Source organism: Rhincodon typus, chromosome 27, assembly GCF_021869965.1.
Source record: "Rhincodon typus isolate 14 chromosome 27, sRhiTyp1.1, whole genome shotgun sequence".
In the NCBI taxonomy this organism is placed as follows: domain Eukaryota; kingdom Metazoa; phylum Chordata; class Chondrichthyes; order Orectolobiformes; family Rhincodontidae; genus Rhincodon; species Rhincodon typus.
Genome location: NC_063358.1, coordinates 14561141 through 14567140, shown reverse-complemented (window position 1 = coordinate 14567140; position 6000 = coordinate 14561141). Strand labels below are relative to the sequence as shown.

Here is a 6000-nt window from a genome sequence, read left to right as displayed (position 1 = left end):
AAACGTCAGCCTTTCTGCTCCTATGATGCTGCTTGGCCTGCTGTGTTCATCCAGCCCTGCACCTTGTTGTCTTGGATTCTCCAGCATCTGCAGTTCCTACTATCTCTGATTCAATTCGAAGAGTCAGTAATTTGCCCAAAAAAGCCATATGGCAATACATTAAAGAACGAGAAAGTGTGTTATTTTGAGTTCCTTTCAATGGTTTATGGAGGCAATTGGGCGTTATTTACATTACAAAGATCTCCCAGTGTTTAGTACAAAAAGGATCCTTTGGCTTGACCTGTACGATTAAATGACCCAACACCAGAGTGCACAAAGAGAGAGTGTCAAGGACAGACAATTACTTCGCACAACAGCTTTCAAAACACAGGCAGGTCAATCAATACTTTCCCCATCTCAGAAACAACTTTGTAACGAACTGCAATCTTTTGCTGTAACCTTTTTAAAAAAAAAAAAATAAAAAAAAAAAAAACTTTAAAATGTAGGAACCCAGTGTCAGGAATTCCAAACCTACAAAGACAGACTGAGTGGAGCTGGCTTGAACAAACTGGATATTCTCAGAGCAGAAATATTTTTGCACATTATGCATATATTAGCTGCATCAGAGGCTATAAAACATGAAACCACTGCAGCAAAGACTGACTGACTTCAACAGGGTCAGGAGAACAAGGGAAGAAAGCAAATACATTTGACCTGGAGCCTCTTAGTTTAATTAAACGACACCCATTATACACAAAGACTGACAAACAATAACTGAACAAGAAAAAAAATACTGGAGAAATAATTCAACACACAAAACAGCAATATGCTTCAAGTAAGACTATAAGACAATAGGAGCAGAAATTAGGCCATTCAGCCCATCAAGTCTGCTCCACCATTCAAATCATGGCTGATAAGTTTCTCAACTGCATTCTCCCACAACCCTTGACAAGGCGCACACACACACACCCTGGCCTCCAGTCTTCTGTGGCAGCAAGTTCCACAGATTCACCACTCTCCCACTCTCTGACTGAAGAAGTTTCTCCTTACCGCCGATGTTAAAGGTCTTCCCTTTACTCTAAGGCTTGCCCTCGTAGGCAGTCTCTCCTACCAATGGAGAGATCTTCCCAACATCTACTCTGTCCAGGCCAGTGTTCTGCAAGTATCAATTAGATCCCACCTATTCCTTCTAAACTCCAAGTATAGACCCAGAGTCCTCAAATGTTACTCATATTTTTCCATTCCTGGGACCAATCTCATGAACCTCCTCTGAACCCACTCCAGGGGCAGTATACTTTTCCTGAGATATGGGGCCCAAAACCATACACAATACTCCAACTGTGGACTGACCAGAGCCTTATAGAGCCTCAGAAGTACATCCCTGCTTTTATATTCAAGTCCTCTCAAATTAAAATACCAAAGTTGCATTTGCCTTCCTAACTACTAACTTGACCTGCAAGTGTACCTTGCGAGATTCCTGGACTGGAATTCCCCAAGTCTCTGTACTTCAGAATTTTCTCCCCATTTATAAAAGAGTCCATGCTGCCATTCTTCTTACCAAAATGCATGACCTCACACTTTCCCCACATTATACTCCATCTGCCACTCCTTTGCCCATTTTCCTAATCCATCCATATCCTTCTGCAGCCTCCCCGCATCCTCAATACTACCTGTCCCTCTATCTTTGTATCGTCTGCAAACTTAGCCAGAATGCCCTTGGTTCCGTCACATAGATCTTTAGTGTATAAAGTGAAAAGTTGTGGTCCTAGCACTGACCCTTGTGGAACACCACTTTTCACTGGCTGCCATTCTGAGTAAGCCCCTTTTAACCCCACTCTCTGGCAGAAAGCCAATCTTCTATCCATGTGAGCACCTTGCCCTTAACACCATGAGCCCTTATCTTACTCAGCAGCCTCCTGTGCAGCACCTTGCCAAAGGCCTTCTTGAAGTCCAGGTAGGTAACATCCATTGGCTCTCCTTGGTCTAACCTGCTCGTTACTTCCTCCAAGAATATACTCAAAAGTAGATACACTTCAGCGCCTCTTTAAATCTCCAGTATTTACATTGATTTGGGCAATTTAAAAAAAGCTATGTAATGCTTTGAGGTCAAGTTGCTGACTTAAAACAGGTCAAACCTGGCATTGACAATTTAGTACTTGCAAGTCACTAGAATGCATTCTACGCAGCGCGTTTTCATTCTTGAAACGGCCAATAAAACAAAAACAACATCAGTATGTCACACTGCACTACCAGAGTAGTCGATGCAACGTATAGATTGAAGGGATTCTATAACGCAATAATGTCAACCATTAAAAAAATTAAAATTGAAGGAAACAAAACAAGAATTAATCCCAGGTTTAATTCCCAATCTGTGCTAGCTAGTGACTTAATTACAGCTGGGTAACAATAAAGGATGGCTTCAGAAAAGAAACAAGGGATTTTTTGGAAAATAAAACTTGCAAATTTTTTTGTTACAAAGGCTGCATTAGTTGGCTTAAAGGAATTCCAAACAAAAAATGTTGCCATAAAACTGAATTTTTAAAACAGTGCTGCAACTCGGATGTTTCTTGAACACCTGAATACTGTTATTGCAACTTACATCCAATGTTCTGATCTGCAACATCGTTCGCTTGCCAGAAATCTGTGTGGTAAGCAGAAATCAGAGACTCTGGTTTCAATCAGTGCACAGGAAATCAAACTAGGAACAAACTCATGAGTTACAGATAAATTTAACTACAAGTTTAGTCCACTTAGTCAATAAGACTTCTGTATCTTCTCATACAGTCTCCTACTTCACATCATGGCCCACTACAGGTTTGTCTCCCATTCCATTACTAGGGAACATGGGTTGGTGGAATGAAGTACCTATGTTATCTCCAGAGTCTGGAGTTTCAAAGATTCATAGAGTCCCTACAGTGTGGAAACAGGCCATTCAGCCCAACAGTCCACACCGCCCCTCCGGAGAGTATCCCACCCAAACCCATTCCCCTACCATTGTCTTTCCCATGCCTAATCCACCTAACCTAAACATCCCTGGACACTGTTGGCAATTTAGCATGGCCAATTTCACCTACCCCGCACATCTTTGGACTGTGGGAGGAAACCTGAGTACCAGGAGGAAACCCACAGACACAGGGAGAATGTGCAAACTCCACACAGACAGTCGCCCGAAGGTGGAATCGAACCAGGGTCCCTGGCGATGTGAAGCAGCAATGCTAACCACTGAGCCACCATAACCAACCTTCAATCCACAGATTTATCTCTATCCAAAAGCTTGCTTAATCTTGGTGCCTTCATACACCTGTCAGGCCTGGTCAAATTTGTGCTGCAGCAAAATATTTTACAATCCACAATGCTGCACAATGCACATTTAAAATTACAGTGAAAACTCTGTTACCTATGTTCCAACTAACTGTCAGCACTAACTACCAGAATGTTCATCAAACAAAAAGTGCCTGTCTTCATTTCAGCAACTCCATATTTCCATTCATGTAATCAAGAATCTCAATTTTTGGTTTGTGCATTAATTTTCATTGTACAAAAGGACATTCCACTGTTGTTTGATACAGTTCCAGAACAGAATATAAATTTCTGGATCCTATCAAGTGGAACTGCTTATCAATTTAGGAGACATTCTGCAATCTGATTTCTTTTGCTTAAGTTTAAATTTTAAACACACGGTGGGGGAGGGCGGGGGGGCGTTTAAGTACTAAAGCACGAAAAAACCCGTATAAACAACATTTGAGAACAAACCCTAACGCAAGTCATATCAAAATATTGCCGTTCCAGAAACTACAAACGCCCATAAACACCAATGGCCCATTAACTCTGCATTTCTGGGTTTTCAAAGGAAGATCACTGCACAGAATACAAGGAGCTCATTTTCTTCAGATGATATTACAAAGATCTTTAACATCAAGCTGAATTAACAAAATGAAGCCTCCAACAACTAAAACAATATAACAATCCCATGCAGAATACAAGCAGCAAAACTTCACTTGGTCTTAGCTGATGGAAGATATAAATACAGGAGTAAAAATGCTTGCTGCAACCGTATAAAGCCTTGGTGAGACCACACCTTGGTATCTTGCAACCAAGGAAGGATATAGTTGCCATGGAGGAAGCGTAGCAAACGTTAACCAGATTGATTCCTTGGACGGTGGGACTATCCCACGAAGAAATCGGTATTCAAAGTTTAGAGGAGATAATATCATTGAATCAAAAATTCTCAACTTGCCATCTTAGACACTGAAGATATTTCCCCTGGCTGATAACTTTGAAAACCAGAAGAGAAAAAAAAAGTCTCAGAATAAGAAGTAGGCCATTTATGACTGAGATAAGGAAAACTTCCTTCAGAGGGCGGTGTATTGTCAGAATTTTTCTCTTCAGCTCTCTGGAATATCATTGAATATGTTTAAGGCAGAGATCCACGAACGTTCAGATATTAAAGACATCAAGGGATATAGGAATTTTGAGAAAATATGTTTTTAAAGGCAGGTGGTCAGCCATGATCTACTTGAATGACAGACCACTGTCTGCACCTTTGTACATTAAAAACCCTATCCTAGATACTTAAAATGCTGGTTCTTGTGTTCTTACAAGTTTAATGCAGAACGTTTTCTATACTGCATGATTTAGTCCATAAAAAAGTGCCAACTGCTATCCCAAAGTACTATTCTTCCAACACTGCTTTCAATTACTGGAACCAAATTTCTGACACGTCCACTGAAATTTCCAGCTGGTTGCATGCTATTTCATTTAGTGAGGGAAAACATCCATTTCTGTACAGATGCCTTTCAAATGTTGTAATTGCACCAGCCTCCACCACTTTCTCTGGCAGCTCATCCCATAAATTCACCAGCCTCTGCACGAAAAAATTGCTCCTCAAGCCCCTTTTAAGTCTTGGCCCTCTCACTTTAAATCCGTGCCCTGTAGTTTTGGTCTCCCCTAGTCTGAGGGAAGACATTGACTATTCAACTGATCCATGCCCTTCACGATTTTATAAATTTAAGGCCAGCTCTCAGTCTCAACACTGTAGGGAAATAGCCCCAGTCTATTCAGCCTCACCCAACAGCTCAAACCCTCCAGCCCTGACAACATCCTTATAAAATCTTTTCTGAACCCTTTTTAGTTTCACAACATTCTTCCTATAGCTGGGAATCTGAAGACATTTGAAAATATCAGTCAAGAAGCCTCATGTTCTGGGAAGATAACACTGCAGTGTTTTTATGCACAATTGTTACCAACCTAATGAATAATTTGATATATTTTTACATACACTGACAGAGGCCATTCATGTCATTCTTGTGCATCTCAGTGGCAACCTGAAAATCATCAGCACTGTTTTTACTCACTCATGTTACATAGGCATTGCTGGCTGGATCACCATTTATTGCCAATTCCTAGTTGCCTTCATGCATTGCTGCAGTCCACATGCTGTAGGTTGACTCACTGTGCCTTTAGGGAGGGAATTCAAGGATTTTGACCCAGCAACAGTGAAAGAACAGCAATAATATTTCCAAGTGAGGATGGGGAGTGGCTTGGAGGGGAACTTGAAGTTGGTGCTCCCATGTATCTGCTGCTCTTATCCTTCTAGGTGGAAGTGTTTGTGGGTTTGCAAAGTGCTGTCTGAGCATTTTTGGCAAATTTCTGCAGTGCATCTTGTAGATAGTAGCAGCAGCATCAGTGGTGGACGGAGCAGATACCATGCCAATCTAGTGGGCTGGTTTGTCATGGATGGTATCAAGCTTCTTGAATGCTGTTGGAGCTGCTCCCATCCAGGCAAGTCAGGAGTATTCCATCATGTTCCCAACTTGTGCCTTGTAGGTGGCAAATAGGCTTTGGGGAGTCAGGTGGAGAGAATTACTCACTGCAGTATTCCTGGCCTCTGACCAGCTCTTGTAGCCACTGCGTTTGTGTGGCAAGTTCAGTCGAGTTTCTGGTCAATGGGAGCCTCCAGGATGTTGAAAGTGGGAGAATTCAGTGATAGTAACATTGTCTCTTGCTTGAATTGGCCATTGC

General features: G+C 41.6%; 1 protein-coding gene across 4 annotated transcripts in view; it reads right to left on the bottom strand.

The window, feature by feature from the left end:
• cep85 (centrosomal protein 85) overlaps positions 1-6000 on the bottom strand; it is an 84929-nt gene that overhangs the window by 76338 nt on the left and 2591 nt on the right. For 2 of the 4 annotated variants that reach the window (XM_048613026.1, XM_048613025.1), the window contains exon 2: positions 2579-2620. The exons of the other annotated variants lie outside the window; for them this stretch is intronic. The gene's annotated coding sequence lies outside the window, so the exon portion shown is untranslated. The remainder of the gene's footprint in view (positions 1-2578; positions 2621-6000) is intronic. 4 annotated transcript variants of the gene reach the window in all.